The sequence below is a fragment of the Gopherus flavomarginatus genome, chromosome 2 (assembly GCF_025201925.1).
Source record: "Gopherus flavomarginatus isolate rGopFla2 chromosome 2, rGopFla2.mat.asm, whole genome shotgun sequence".
In the NCBI taxonomy this organism is placed as follows: Eukaryota; Metazoa; Chordata; order Testudines; family Testudinidae; genus Gopherus; species Gopherus flavomarginatus.
Genome location: NC_066618.1, coordinates 15,174,687 through 15,191,147, shown reverse-complemented (window position 1 = coordinate 15,191,147; position 16,461 = coordinate 15,174,687). Strand labels below are relative to the sequence as shown.

The 16,461-nt window shown below is 43.3% G+C and overlaps 1 protein-coding gene across 3 annotated transcripts in view; it reads right to left on the bottom strand.

The window, feature by feature from the left end:
* Window positions 1–16,461, bottom strand: part of LOC127045478 (sodium channel protein type 5 subunit alpha-like) — a 365,137-nt gene that overhangs the window by 127,266 nt on the left and 221,410 nt on the right. The window lies entirely within an intron of this gene.

Sequence of the window (16,461 nt, the reverse complement as noted above, 5' to 3'; positions counted from 1 at the left end):
ACCAGAGGTAGGTAAGCCTGCAATATTCTATAGTACTGTACACATCTGTACTTAATGGTAGAAAGAAAACCACATGAAAAGAAGGAAAGAGACAAATTTAAGAGGAAGGAAACCCACAGAACATCGAAAAAGATAAAACAATCTTAGAAGACGGGGAAGCATAACCTTCTCGCATTATGGCCAGCTTTCCGTTATCATTGTTTCTATATAGGTCCCAATTCATGAACTAAGTCTACCCCATTCAGCAAAGCATTTAAGTACATTCTGGAGCCCAGTAAAATCAACAAGACTTAACCACATGCTTAAAGTTACACACATGCTCAGATACTTTACTGAACAGGGATGGACTGCTTAATCAGAGCCCCAATTGTGAATGAAACGGAATGTCATATTCTGCTAATAGTTACTACTTGCCATAGTGCTTACTACAAGTAGTGCCATTAAATTCTGACACTTATTAGCAGGTGTGATGATCACTATTGCAGAATTCTATATTACTCAGAGTACTAAGAATTATGCCTGGTTGTGTTTGTAGGATTGGACCCTAAATTTGTAAGAACAGATATGTATAAATCAGCATAGCTCCACTCATTTACACCAGCTGAGAATCTAGCCTGTAACTCCAATAGCTTAACAAAGTATTACCATACTTTATATCATTACTGCCGCTGCTACTGAAATATGAATAAAGCTCAAGATGATTTCAAAGACTTATGCTGAAATACTTAGAGGGACTTTCATGCTGAGAAAAAGATTACAAGTGTAACTGGATTTTAACAATAATGTTTTAAAGAAGTTTCTCTGTCCCTTCTCTCCCCACAAGTCATACCCCACCTTCCTTGATTCTACAGCTACCTCACCGCAGAAGGCAGCTGAAGAGATGTGAGGTAAAAAAATCTCTTATTAAAACTATAACTATCTGAAATAACACTGGAGAAAAGGAGAATGGTTGGTTAAGTAAATTGCATTTCATACAAATGTTCTCAGAATGTCAAGTTTGTACCGGTCCTTTTCAAATGTCTTTCTGCTTTCATAGCAAATTAATTTTAAATTAAATTACTGGTTTCCTGCTTCAGAGGGCATGAGGTCTAATGTGTATTTTAACTTTAATAAATTAAATTATGCATGACCAAGTCTGTACCCTGTGGTTAAGAATATGCTACATAAAATTGCCAGGCACAGCTCAGCATCAGTGCACACAGGCCAAAGAGCGCTCCCTAATCATTGGGTTACAGTTTTGTCTTAGTCGGAAAGTTACATGCCTAAAAACATATCTTTAAAAACAGTAACACACACAGGGGAGCGGCTAATATGCAAAGCACACTGTACACAAGTAAAGCACTCAGCCATAAAAGGCTTTTTAATGCAATGTGTATGCAACTTAGCACCAAGTAATCTTAATGGCAGAGTATTGGTTATAACACTAGAACAACAGAAACAACTGTTTCATGTTGAAAGTTTAATGTAATCTGGGTGACATCTCACGTTCATTTGTGCATTAAAGGCTATGCACCTGCAGACATGAGAAATCGTGATGTGTCTGAGAATAGACTGTGTGACTCCGTTGATCTGAAGAACATTAGAATTGTCAAATAATTATTACCTTGCACAGCGAAGGTAAAGTCAGTCAAAAACTTTTCACTATTTACTAACTGCTGGGGCAGGCATCAAGATCTAGGGACTCTTCCTAACCCCCTCCTGTCCACGACATTCACAATGACATGTGATGACATGATGTCAGTTACTAGTAACGATGTTATTGTGTACTGCCAAAGCTGTCCCATTGGGACAAAATTCCATTGTGCTGTGATACTGCATCAGTAAGGCATTTGATACAGTCTCGCATGATATTCTTATAGATAAGCTAGGAAAGTACAATTTAGATGGGGCTACTATAAGGTGGGTGCATAACTGGCTGGATAACCGTACTCAGAGAGTAGTTGTTAATGGCTCCCAATCCTGCTGGAAAGGTATAACAAGTGGGGTTCCGCAGGGTTCTGTTTTGGGACCGGTTCTGTTCAATATCTTCATCAACGATTTAGATGTTGGCATAGAAAGTACGCTTATTAAGTTTGCAGATGATACCAAACTGGGAGGGATTGCAACTGCTTTGGAGGACAGGGTCAAAATTCAAAATGATCTGGACAAGTTGGAGAAATGGTCTGAGGTAAACAGGATGAAGTTCAATAAAGATAAATGCAAAGTGCTCCACTTAGGAAGGAACAATCAGTTTCACACATACAGAATGGGAAGAGACTGTCTAGGAAGGAGTATGGCAGAAAGAGATCTAGGGGTCATAGTGGACCACAAGCTTAATATGAGTCAACAGTGTGATACTGTTGCAAAAAAAGCAAACGTGATTCTGGATGCATTAACAGGTGTGTTGTAAACAAGACACGAGAAGTCATTCTTCCGCTTTACTCTGCGCTGGTTAGGCCCCAACTGGAGTATTGTGTCCAGTTCTGGGCACCGCATTTCAAGAAAGATGTGGAGAAATTGGAGAGGGTCCAGAGAAGAGCAACAAGAATGATTAAAGGTCTTGAGAACATGACCTATGAAGGAAGGCTGAAGGAATTGGTTTGTTTAGTTTGGAAAAGAGAAGACTGAGAGGGGACATGATAGCAGTTTTCAGGTATCTAAAAGGGTGTCATCAGGAGGAGGGAGAAAACTTGTTCACCTTAGCCTCCAATGATAGAACAAGAAGCAATGGGCTTAAACTGCAGCAAGGGAGATTTAGGTTGGACATTAGGAAAAAGTTCCTAACTGTCAGGGTAGTTAAACACTGGAATAGATTGCCTAGGAAGTTGTGGAATCTCCATCTCTGGAGATATTTAAGAGTAGGTTAGATAAATGTCTATCAGGGATGGTCTAGACAGTATTTGGTCCTGCCATGAGGGCAGGGGACTGGACTCGATGACCTCTCGAGGTCCCTTCCAGTCCTAGAGTCTATGAGTCTATGAGGATGGAACATCATCACAACACACTTTTTGATTTGTTCTGAAAGTTACACTTGAGGGGAAGACCTGTGGAAAAAAAAACAACAGCCTGTCCCATGAATCTGGGGATCGCTGGCAATCCCATTCTGAGTATCAGGAGATGATGTGAGCTTCAAGTATTGCAAGTAATTGATGCCAGCCCTGGTAAATCCATTCTCATTTGGCATGATCTTCCCCATTTCCAGTACACATTGCAGGGTCATCAAAGCTTCATCATCAGTTCCAAAGAGAGACCCAGGTGTATTTATTTTATTTTGTTCAACGTGGAAGTGTCTTTGGTTTTGTTTCGATTCTAGACAATCTGTTTTTCTGGCATGAGCAGCAGTAGATTTATCTCCACTAAAGCTCCCCACTGTGGGTGGCTTATGTAATTCGTTTTTAATTTTTTGTGTCAAGTGCTGAGTTGCCACAGCAATATGTGTTATGTTAATATTTATCGATTCAGTTGTTCATTTATAAAGTGAAAACATCAAAGCAATACAAATGCCTTCATGCAAGGCCGAAGCTAAGCATAAGAAAATTAAACAATTGCTCATGGTCCCGAGTAGCTCAAGGGGGTCTCCTATTCGCTTTTTATTATATGTGCTATGGAGGGCCCCAAAATAGTCCTGCTTAGGGCCCTGCATGGGCTAGCATCATGCTTTCATGCTGGTAGGGTTGGGATGGAGGGTAGGGTTGCCAACTTTCTAATGGCACAAAACCGAACACCCCTGCCCCCCCCATCCCTTCTCCGAGGCCCCACCCTGCTCACTCCATCCCCCTTCCTCCATCACTTGCTGTACCCCAACCTCACTTTCACTGGACTAGGTGCAGAACAGGTGTAAGAGCTCTGACTGGGAGTGCAGGCTGTGGGGTGGGGCCAAGGATGAGGGGTTTTGGGTGCAGGAGAGGACTCCGGGCCGAGAGGTTCAGAGTATGGGAGGGGGTGCAGGCTCCAGCTGGAGGTGTGGGCTCTGGAGTGGGGCTAGGGATGAGGAGTTTGGGGTGCAGGAGGGGGCTCCAGGCTGGGGCAGGGGGTTGAGGGGTGGAGTCCAGGCAGCGCTTATCACAGCTCCCAGGAAGCAGCTGCCAGGTCCCTGCAGCCCCTAGGTGCATGGGTGGCCAGGGAGGCTCTGCACACTGTCCTCGCGCTCACAGGCACCACCCACACAGCTTCCGGCCATTGGGAGCTGCGAAGCCGGCACTCGGGGAGGGGGTGGTGCACAGAGCCTCCCCACCCAAACTTGCAGGCCAGCACTGCTGAGCTGACCTGGAGAGGCATGTAAACTGGACCAGGAAAGGAGTTGGCTCAGTTTATTTCCCGAATGGAACAAGGCAGAAAGAAGGACTCTCCTGGAAAAGGGCTACTACAAACCATCCTTTACTCAGAACACATTGCAGAGTACTAATCCAATCCTGTGCACTGAGGGTGAAATTTACCCCTGTGCAAAGGGCCAGCACCAGGCCTATATACCACTTAAGTCTAAGTGAAGACCTATTTTGAGAGATTAAGTGGGATTTACATAGAGCATGGGGTTTGTGCTGGCATTTCAGGTTTACACAGCACCCCTTGAGATGGTCAAGAATTAAAATACCTGGATAATTGTAGGAAGTTGTCAAATGGCCATGTCATTACTGTCGGAAGAGGATACTGCCAATAATGACATCACAACTTTAGCCAATGCAGGATGGCTGACATGTCATCACTGTTTTGCTGGAGGAACACAAGTCAGCATGGCAGTAATTAATGATTTAATGACTGGCAGATCATTTTAACTTTCAAGGCCTCCAAATAGTCAGCCTTTGAATGTGAAAAATGTAATAGGAGGGACTGAATGGCTAAATGGAACATGGAGGCTTCATTGTACCTGGTCCAATTCAACAGTCATCAAATATAGGTATTATACCATGGTTGTTTACAGGGCTATGTGAAACAGAGAAGATGTCTGCCCTGCTCCAAGTGTACAGCTATGGATATCATAAAATCACCATGATTGGCACCATTCCTTTGCAACAATTTGCACCTAGTAATTGGGCCCCCTTCCTGTCATAAACAGATAGCTAAGGGTTAATGTTCTTTTACCTATAAAGGGGTAACACCAGTAACCTGAAACACCTGACCAGAGGACCAATCAGGAAACAAGACTTTTTCAAATCTGGGTGGAGGGAAGTTTGTGGAGTTCTTTGTGCTGTGTCTGTGCCCTTTCGGCTCTGAGAGTGATTTCTCTATCTCCAGCTTTCTAATCTTCTGTTTCCAAGTTGTAAGTACAAAGATAGTAAGACAATAGGGTTATATTGTTTTTTTGTATTTACATGTGTGTAGTTGCTGGAGTGTTTTGAATTGTATTCTTTTTGGATAAGGCTGTTTATTCACTTTTTTTTAAGCAATTGACCCTGTATATTTTCACCTTATACAGAGACTATTTTTAATGTATTTTTCTTTTTTTTTATAAAGCTTTCTTTTTAAGACCTGTTGGAGTTTTTTCTTTAGTGGGGACTCCAGGGAATTGAGTCTGCAGCTCACAAGGGAACTGGTGGGAGGAAGAAGTCAGGGGGAAAATCTCTTTGTGTTAGATTTACTAAGCCTGACTTTGCATACCCTCTGGGTGAGGAGGGAAAAGAGATTAGCTATCTCGGTACTTGTGTTTCCAGGACTGGAAACAGGGAGGGTGGAGTCCCTCTGGCCATGGCTACACTTACAGTTCTGTAGCGCTGGTAGTTACAGCTGTGTTCGTACAGCTGTGTAGGGCCAGCACTGCAGTGTGGCCATACTGACAGCTACCAGCGCTGCAGTGTGGCCACATTTGCAGCGCTGTTGGGAGTGGTGCATTGTGGGCAGCTATCCCAGCATTCAAGTGGCTGCAACGTGCTTTTCAAAAGAGGGGGGTGGGGTGGAATGTGACAGGGAGCATGGAGGAGACAGACAGAATGGATTTTTGGAGTTGACACTGTTCTCAGCTCCCTGCCTTGCAAGTTCTAAGGACTGGAAGACACACAGTGCCTACCTTCAATCATTTTAAAAGTTCTGACTCCCTTCCCCCACTCCTCTCTCATTCACTAAATGCAAATTATGTACTCCTAAATAGCCATCCCCTCCCCCTCTGCCGGTGAGAGTGCTGTTTCTCTCTTCAAGCAAACAGCTGTGAACATTCCAAAGTAATTCCCCTGCCTGCCTCCGCTCGCTCAGCAAACAGGAGCTGTGTTTGTTTTTTAAATAAGCAGTTTGGCTGAACTCCGAGCTCTCCCTTTCTTCCGGTTTGTTGTGGACAGGAATTCTGGGATACCTCCTTATACCCCGGAGGTCAATAAAAGCGCTGGTGGGGTCCACACTTGCTGACCAGCGCTGGATCACCAGCGCTGGAATCGCTACACCCGAGGCTCGACCGGGTGTAAGCCAGTGCTGCAACCAGGGAGTTGCAGCGCTGGCCGTGCTTTGCAAGTGTGGCCACATCCTAAGTTGCAGCGCTGTAACCCCCTCACCAGCGCTGCAACTCTCTAGTGTAGCCATGGCCTAAGTTTAGATTCACGGAGCTTGCTTCTGTATATCTCTCCAGGAACCCAGGGAGGGAACACCTGGAGGGGAGGAGGGGGAAGGGAAATGGTTTATTCCCCTTTGTTGTGAGACTCAAGGAATCTGAGTCTGGGGGTCCCCCAGGGAAGGTTTTGGGGAGACCATAGTGAGCTAGGCACTGTATAAATCCCTGGCTGGTGGCAGCGTTATCAGGTCCAAGCTGGTAACTAAGCTTGGAGGTTTTCATGCTAACACCCATATTTTGGACCCTAAGGTCCAGATCTGGGAAAAAATGTTATGACACTTCCTCATCAGAAAGGCCAAGAATTAACTGATAATGAAAACCAAACTACCACCTATCTAACTCTTAGCTGTGGGGATAAGAAAAGCAGTGCACATTTCTGCTGCTGTGTAAGGAAATTTGCATTGCTTCCTATATGTACTGTTGTAGAGGTCCAGTAAATAGAAGACTGCACTCTCGAGAGCTGTCAGAAAAGCACTTTTCAGAAAGGCTACATTCACTTTTTAAAAGAGCCTAGAAAAATGTAGGTTAAAAAAGGAGAGAAAAAATAACCATGAACCAGAGATCCTACTACTAGATGTTCACTAGGAATAGCTCTGTGGTTTGAGCATTGGCCTCCTAAACCCATGGTTGTGAGTTCAATTCTTAAGGGGGCTGTTTAGGGATCTAGAGCAAAAATCTATCTGGGAATTTGTCCTGCTTTGGAAGGGATATAATGGTTCAGGGCCATGAGGAAACTTTCCCTAAGGGCAGGATATCCCATAACTGTCACGGAAGAGTTTCTTGTACAATTTGTCTGAAACATCTGGTACTGGGGACTTTTGGTGAGAAGGAAACCAAAGCAGATGGAGCACTAATCTAGTTCAACAATCCTTATATACCACTCTCCCCATTGTATCTGGCCTTTGCACAGATGAACAATCTGTCCCAAAGGAAGTGGGAACAATTTACTCATAATTAGAAACTGCTGGTCATGTATTCTATGTGATTTGGTTTTTTAAAAGATGACATCATGCACAACTTTACCTGGAACATGGTTTATAAAGAGAAACAGATAAGCATATCACTAAATGAAGCAGAAGAAGCAGCTCAGATACCAACTTTGAGCTTTGCTTGTGAACTCCAAATGTAGGCTTGTTATGTAGCACACAATTAATATTCATCTGTAAAGTCGGCGGGTCAAATTCTGCCCTCAGGTAATATGTACAGGACACCCAATAGTGTTCTGTTGTACTGGTGTGTGTCTGGAGTAACTCCACTGAAGTCAATTAAGTCCTTACTCTGGATTTACACCAGTGTAGCTAAGGGCAGAAGTTGGCTCATTGACTACATGGGTGCATGTATTGGAGGGCAGAATTTGGTCACCAAATCTCTATACAATTTTTCCTGAAAGTCACTGGGGCAATTCAGATATTTGTAGCTAGATTGTGATACACTTACTCATACTGAACAGTACCTTACTCCATGAGTAGTCAGCATGAGACAGAGTATAAGAATCTGGCCCTTAAATATCAATGCAGTTAAAGCTGGCCAGATCCTCAGCTGATGTAAATTGTCATAGCTCTGCTGAAGTCAGTCCAGCTGAGAATCTGTCTTACTGTTTTTCTGTTTTGGGTATTGGAGAAGATCGTATCTAAAACTTCTGAGGGTACCTATCATCCCAGCCACAGCTGAACTAATTTCCTAGTCTCTGCACAAGATATGGATCCTTTGGCAAATGCCTTTCCTCAGGAAAGTAAATAGAACAGTTTTGCAATGCTCTATCCCAGATTAATCCAGAACATTTAAAGAGTTTGAACTGTGGCCTGGAAAAGTAGAGAGTATTAATTCTAATCGCTCAGTCTTAGTTGGTCTAAGATAATTTTCCACACCCAGCAGCACATTGTCCATAATCAGATAGTTTCATTTTTCTAAGAGTTCAGTTTTAAAATTAGTCTAAGTAGGAGAACTTGGCAAAGGGATACACTGCCAAAGTTAATTTATTCTGTTATCAATTCAAAAGGCTTAAATAGACAGCGAAAGTGTTTCATAAGTGTTCATTGTTCAGAGTTCAAACTAATACCCTTTGCTAAATTGCATCCTGATGTTTAATCACTAGACACTTTATATTTCTTTTGGTAATTGGGATCTCTCCACAATATAATATGGGCAATTCAAACAAATGGGCTCCTCCAATGTAAGTTTCAGTTCTGGAAGATTGTTGTACTTCTAAAGTTCACCTAGAAATACAATAGGCTTTAAGAGAGTGACTGAAATAACCACAGACTTTTTCAGTCAGTTAAGGCTTAATATTTCTGTCATCATCAAGAATGCTTCATGCTATTACATCTAAAAATGACAAAACATCTGACTGGCTTTTAGTTGCCATTACTTTCAATTTAGATATTTTGGATTTATCATCAGACATGACAATTTCAAACTCACTCTCTCTCTCAAGCATACACACACATCTCTGGGCCTGGGAAGTAAGTCATTTTGTAACTGGACCAAAAATGTTGAGTGGCAGTGTGTTCTTTACCAAAGGGAAAAACTGAGAAATGTGCATTTTGGGGCAGCATTTTGCTGGGGGCGTGGAAGGGATATGGATACTAGGAAATGGCACCCAGTAGACCGTGACTGACATGTCCATGGTCTGAGCAATTGTCCAAATGCATGCTGTCAAGTCAGCTACGCCTGATATCAGTTCTTTCAGTGCCAAGGTTGTTTTTATTTTTAAATTGCCCTTCAGTGTTTCATGGATCTTAGGCATTATGCTATGGAGAAATAGATTTCCAAGCATCTTATACTAAATGAGCACCCTAAAACCTTTGTCAGCAGTGTGACTGTTCTAATCATATCAATGAAGAGACTGACAGCAAGTCTTCTAGTCCTGGCTGCTGTGTCTTGATGAAACTGATGCAACAAATCTAAATGCCTACACATATGTGAATGTGAAAACAAATGTAAAGATTTTGTTGTTTAATATTTGCCAATGAAGTTCAAATTATTCTTCTAGGACACACTAATTTGCTTGCACCTACAGTATTTTTCCAGGCATTTTTCCTCAGGTGGTAAGTTACATCAGCTTGTGCCTCTTTAGATTTAGATTCAAAGCCGATGATTAGAGCTAGTCCAAACTCTTTTGATGGAATAGTTTTTCATCAAATTCGAAATGGTTTGTGGGAATGCATCAATTTTGATTAAATGTTCTGCATTCTCATTACATTTTGACAATTTCAAAAAGTTTTGTTTTGACAGAGTTTCATTTTGTTTCAACCTTATTATATTAAATATTATTTTTAATATATATTATGATATTATATATTTGTTTCCACATTAGCAAAACAAACATTTTGATAGTTACAAGACTATCATGAGAGTAGTTATTAATGGCTCCCAATCCTGCTGGAAAGGTATAACAAGTGGGGTTCCGCAGGGGTCTGTTTTGGGACTGGCTCTGTTCAATATCTTCATCAACGATTTAGATGTTGGCATAGAAAGTACGCTTATTAAGTTTGCGGACGATACCAAACTGGGAGGGATTGCAACTGCTTTGGAGGACAGGGTCAAAATTCAAAGTGATCTGGACAAATTGGAGAAATGGTCTGAGGTAAACAGGATGAAGTTCAATAAAGATAAATGCAAAGTGCTCCACTTAGGAAGGAACAATCATTTTCACACATACAGAATGGGAGGAGACTGTCTAGGAAGGAGTATGGCAGAAAGATCTAGGGGTCATAGTGGACCACAAGCTTAATATGAGTCAACAGTGTGATACTGTTGCAAAAAAAGCAAACGTGATTCTGGGATGCATTAACAGGTGTGTTGTAAACAAGACACGAGAAGTCATTCTTCCGCTTTACTCTGCGCTGGTTAGGCCTCAACTGGAGTATTGTGTCCAGTTCTGGGCACCGCATTTCAAGAAAGATGTGGAGAAACTGGAGAGGGTCCAGAGAAGAGCAACGAGAATGATTAAAGGTCTTGAGAACACGACCTATGAAGGAAGGCTGCAGGAATTGGGTTTGTTTAGTTTGGAAAAGAGAAGACTGAGAGGGGACATGATAGCAGTTTTCAGGTATCTAAAAGGGTGTCATCAGGAGGAGGGAGAAAACTTGTTCACCTTAGCCTCCAATGGTAGAAGAAGAAGCAATGGGCTTAAACTGCAGCAAGGGAGATTTAGGTTGGACATTAGGAAAAAGTTCCTAACTGTCAGGGTAGTTAAACACTGGAATAGATTGCCTAGGGAAGTTGTGGAATCTCCATCTCTGGAGATATTTAAGAGTAGGTTAGATAAATGTCTATTAGGGATGGTCTAGACAGTATTTGGTCCTGCTATGAGGGCAGGGGACTGGACTCGATGACCTCTCGAGGTCCCTTCCAGTCCTAGAGTCTATGAGTCTATAAGACCTGATGAAGGGCTCTGTGTAAGCGCAAAAGCTTGTCTCAGCAGAAGCTGGCCCAATAAAGGACATTACCTCACCCACCTTGTCTCATAGGAATTTTTGACTTTTTGTTCTGATTCCAAACAAAAACACATTTCAAAATGTCAGAATTTTACTGTGGAATGGAAGTTCTGGTTTCCAACTAGCTCTACTGATGTCATAAACAGTAATGTAAACTAGATATTAGGGACCTATGAAACTCCGACTGACTTCAATGGGAGTTGCCCTCCTGCATCTGATAGTAGGATCTACCCACAGGTGTAAGGGGAGAATCATGGATCAGAAAATGAATGTAAGTAGCAAAGTAGAGTCACCTGAACCAATCTGGTATTCAGTGGTTGGACTCAGGACAAGAGTGGCATTAGCAGGCTCAGTTCCCATGGAACTCAATGGGATAGATTCTGACACCAGAGTAAATAAGGTGTTATGTTACACCATTGGAGTCAGTGCAGTTACACAGATGAGAAACTAGGAAGACAGCAAAATCAGGCCCTATTGGAACTGTGCAGGACCTCACGGGAATAGGCAAAGGTATGCCACCTTTCCTCAGACAACAGTCCCTGCACCAGATACTACATCCTGCAATGGGATGGCCTAGCAGTCACTACAGCAACTTAATGCTATGTAAGGATTTCCCCATTCAGGAGGAATTCTCAGCTGGCTCAAACTGTTGGCTTTTCAGCTTCTTGCAAAATCAGGTGGCACAAAGCAGTCACAGCAGGGTGTCAGATTTGGCCCATTATGAAACACAAGGGGAGGTGTAAGTTAAAGTTACGTTTGCCTGCTTTAAGGGAGTATAAGGAACAGTAAAGCACTCCTTCATGGCAGCAAGCACATTCCATATGACCCAATTAGCCACCTCATTGTAACAAACCAATAATGGCATTTTTCAAACACAAATGCTGAGCTTTCACGGTGCACGTGGTACATTTGCAGAACACTTTTCCATACTAGACACGGCAGTGCAGATTCTGATCTCACTTTCACAAGTGTAAATCAGGAGTAACTCCACTGTCAACAGTGCCTACAAATATGAAATCACAGTCAGGCCCACTGGGTTTGCCATTGGCATATAGCCTCGCATTAGTGCACTGCTGCTGTCACTGAGGTATAAACAACCAGCATACTACCTAGACAGAGGACTGGGATCCATTGACAAAAACAGTTACTTATATTGAGCTTTTCCTACTACTTCAGGAAGACACAGGAAGCATATATTGAAATGGCGGCTTATATTTTCAGCATCAACAGCTTTATCCTCTAAGGAGGAGACTGTTTTCCAGGAGCTGCAGATGGATGTTTGATGTTGATTGAGCCGATTCAGGTTCCCTGGTCAATGGGAGCTGTGGGGCCAGCACTGAGGCAGGGGCAGAGAGTGGAGCATCGCTGGCCGCCCATATGCCTAGGAGCCACTAGGACTTGGCAGCTGCTTCCAGGATCCACGTGGAGCTAAGGCAAGCAGGGAGCTTGCCTTAGCCCTGGGCCCCTGCTGCACCGCCGATCAGATATTTAACGGCCTGGTCAGTGGTGCTGACCAGAGCCACCAGGTCCCTTTTCGACTGGGTGTTTCCGTCAAAAACCAGATGCCTGGCAACCGTAGGCTGCTGTGTAGACATACAGATAGGCTACATCTACACTTTACTGCACCTTTGGCTGCGTGTAGGGCATATGTAGCTTCAAGCTGCAATGAAGAACATGCCGGGTCCACACTGCAGAGTGTAGCTACACATGTCAGTGAAAGGCTTTGGTGGAGGAAGCAGTGTGGAAGGCTTTAGCTGCTCCCCACTGCCAGAGCCTTTCACCGCCTTTCCCCTCTGCTTCCCTTCTGCCAGAGCCTTTCCCCACAGTTGGAGTCTTTCACTGTGGCAGAGAAGGGCTCTAGCAGCAGGGGATTGCCAGAGACTTTCCCCACTGCCAAATTCTTTCCCTCTGATGGGAAACCCACTCCGCTCACCATTGCTAGAGCCTTTCCCCATTTCCCAGCTGCCTTCCCCCCACTAGAGTCTTTGCCTCTGACAGGGAAAGGCTCCAGCAGAGTGGAGGCAGTACATGGCTCAAAGTAGCAGTGTAGGTGTGAAGGCACCACCTGGATGGTTAAACAGCTGCGTAGGGATGAACTCAGGTGCGATTTGTATGTACCCTACTACTCTAATTTAAGGTTTCACATGCCAGTAATACATTTTAATATTTTTTGAAGGTCTCTTTCTATAAGTCTTGTGACAAAGTTCCTCCTCTACCTTGGTGAGTTCTGCACTTATTGGCAGATTTGTTCACCTCAGTGATCTTCCCCTCTGGTGGAACCCACAGTCTGGGTCAGCTCCTCCTGTGTCTGATCAGGAGTTGGGAGGTTTGGGGGGAACCCAGGCCCACCCTCTACTCCGGGTTCCAGCCCGGGCCCTGTGGATTGCAGCTGTCTTTAGTGCATCCTGTAACAGCTGCATGACAGCTACAACTCCCTGGGCTACTTCCCCATGGCCTCCCCCAAACACCTTCTTTATCCTCACCACAGGACCTTCCTCCTGGTGTCTGATGACACTTGTACTCCTTAGTCCTCCAGCAGCACAGCCTCTCACTCCCAGCTCCTTGCACCTATTGCTCCCAGCTCCTCACATGCACACCACAAACTGAAGTGAGCTCCTTTTTAAACCCAGGTGCTCTGATTAGCCTGCCTTGATTGGCTGCAGGTGTTCTAATCAGCATGTCTGCCTTAATTGGTTCTAGCAGGTTCCTGATTACTGTAGTGCAGCCCCTGTTCTGGTCACTCAGGGAACAGAAAACTACTCATCTAGTGACCAGTATATTTGCCCTCTACCAGACTCCTGTACCCCACTGGTTTGGGTCTGTCACAGTCTATAATATATAACTAAACTATTGTTGTCTGTAAAGTAAATAAGGTTTTTTAAAATGTTTAAGAAGCTTCATTTAAAATTAAATTAAAATGCAGAGCCCCCCAGACCGATGGCCAGGACTGGGCAATGTGAGTGCCACTGAAAATCAGCTCATGTGCCACCTTCAGCACACGTGCTATAAGTTGCCTACCCCGGGTTAAAGTAATGAGGAGTGGGTTTTTTTTGTCTCTGTCTCTTAAAGCACTGAGCGGGAATGCTACAATGACTGGCACCTAAAAATACATGACAGAAAAGACAGCTCCATTAAGTTCAGATGGGGAGGGTGCATCTCCTATACAACCAAATTTTCTGGACCTAAATCCTACCTATCATTTTCTGTTCCGTTATAGAATCTGTGCAGATTTTTGTTTTCTTTCTCTGCTGTATGCGTAGGCTGCAAGCATGTCTCTTCCATATTTCTTTACTGTCAGTGCATCTCAGTTACAAAAGGGAGATTAAGGTGTCACAGGTGTACTAGGTTATTACAGGTTCTCATACTGAGAGTGTCACAAATTGGTACCTTTCATCAAGATGGCTGCTGCCAGCATTGGCTGAGATAACAGAAATGCCAATTGAAATTAAAACTTTTCCTAATACATTGAATAGAAAATACAGTTGTAGAAGGGTTTTGTAATACTTGAACTTTCATGCTGCTACACTTAACACATAGGTGCAGTTTTACTTAACTGCAAAGTCTTTCTTGAAAGTGGCTTTTTGTCCTTTCCAGCGGATTATTCTGATACTCACCCTCGATGTGAAGGCTCTGGAAGACAGAAGGATTGGATTGCACCAAAAAATACCTACTCTCTAGCAATGTTGCATCCAATCTTGCAGTTCTGATTTAGGCAAACTGTCATTAGCCTCTCAATTATGCCAGCTGACTCTGGCTTTTCACCAATGTACGTTGAGCAGAGTATGGTCCAATGTCTTTAATAGGCACCTTTCCTGAAAAAGGACTACAAGATTTGGCCCACTGTGTTAATACTTTTAACAATGCACTTAGGAAGCACAGAAGTAAATGAGGTGTTTACTTCTAAGATAAGTAAGTCAAAATTCTAAACACTCCACACTATAATAGGTTAACCACAGTGGCAATTGGCTTCACAGAGAGGAAAGTTTACATGTCTCCTGTATGTAGAGAAAAATCTCTTCTTGAACTCAACATTTTATGAGATGCATCAAAATTGCTTTTTTCTCCTCTAATGCACATCTCCAGTGACTCTGCTGCAGATACTCTGCTTCACTGTTGGAAGCCCCATGGGATGCAATGAGTGGGCAGAACTGTGGGTTTCCTTGTCATGGATGTCAGACAGGAATATTCATTAATAAATGCTCATATAGACACTTCCTTTACCTCTTCTCCCAGGCAACAACAATAAATTCTACTAACAGGAGAAAATAAAGCAAGGTTCTAGCAACTCTGCCAAACTGTGACTTGTAAATCCCTCTTCAACCAGCATCTTTCAAGTGAAGCAGGAGACATTTTCTCCTCTAGGCATCCTTCTTCAGACACACAAGCACACAATCGTTCTCCCCATCTGTTCTAAACAGTGGCGGCTCCAGGCCCCAGCACGCCAAGCATGTGCTTGGGGTGGCAAGCCACAGGGGGCACTCTGCTGGCAACGTGAAGACCAGCGGACCCTCCGCAAGCAAGCTGCCAAAGGCAGCCTGCCTGCTGTGCTTGGGGCGGCAAAATGCCTAGAGCCGCCCCTCGTTCTAAAATTCTTAAATATATAAAAAAGGAATTACAGATAGGGAAAAGTTAGAATTGATTTGAATGCGTAACAATCTCCCCCAAGGAGATCCTGTTTCATTTGTATATATTACCCTCAACACAAAGAGATATTTAGCCATAACTGTGGGTCTTTCAATGCACTCATGTAAATTGCATTTGCATTTCTCTTGGCTTCCCTTTGCACGAGGCAACACAGACATTTGTGGGGATAAGGAGTAGTGCAGAATCTGGGAGTATAACATGATCAAAGCTTTAAAAGTGCAACATGAATGGGGAAGCTTATTTCTCAGCTTCTGATGGGTTTGTCAGAAAAATGAAGTTATCACAGTTATAATGCCTGGTACTCTCAATCTAGCGAATGAGGCTTGAATACTAAACTCTAAGTCATACCATTTCCTCTTCCCTAACCTGTGTTGTGAACAAGATATATTTTGTGGGTTAACACAGCATACGGGGCTGGAACAGGCTCTGTCAAAACCAGAAACACGCCTGCTTCTCCACTGTTTTGCACCATATTTCATTAGTTACACTTGGGCAAAGGTCATTTATTAGTGTTTTGAGGAAATAGTCACAGAATGCCTCTAACTTGGAAGTGAGTGTTTCCTACAGATGCAGAGCCAGATCCACAGCTGGGGTAAATTGAGTTATGCTGAATTACATCAGATGAGGAACTGTCCCACAGAGACCAATCTAAACTAGTCACTACATCTGTACTATCTATACAACTTAGTTCAGTGTAAAATGAAATGGTTTTAGCGCCAATTGTTCACTATTTGCATAAAAGTAAATGGTAATTTACACTTGGGGGGCTAACTCACATGATTGGACAACTGTCATGGATAGGTATACACTGTTCAGGAAGGACAGGCAGGGAAAAAAGGTGGAGGAGTTGCACTATATATAAGAGAG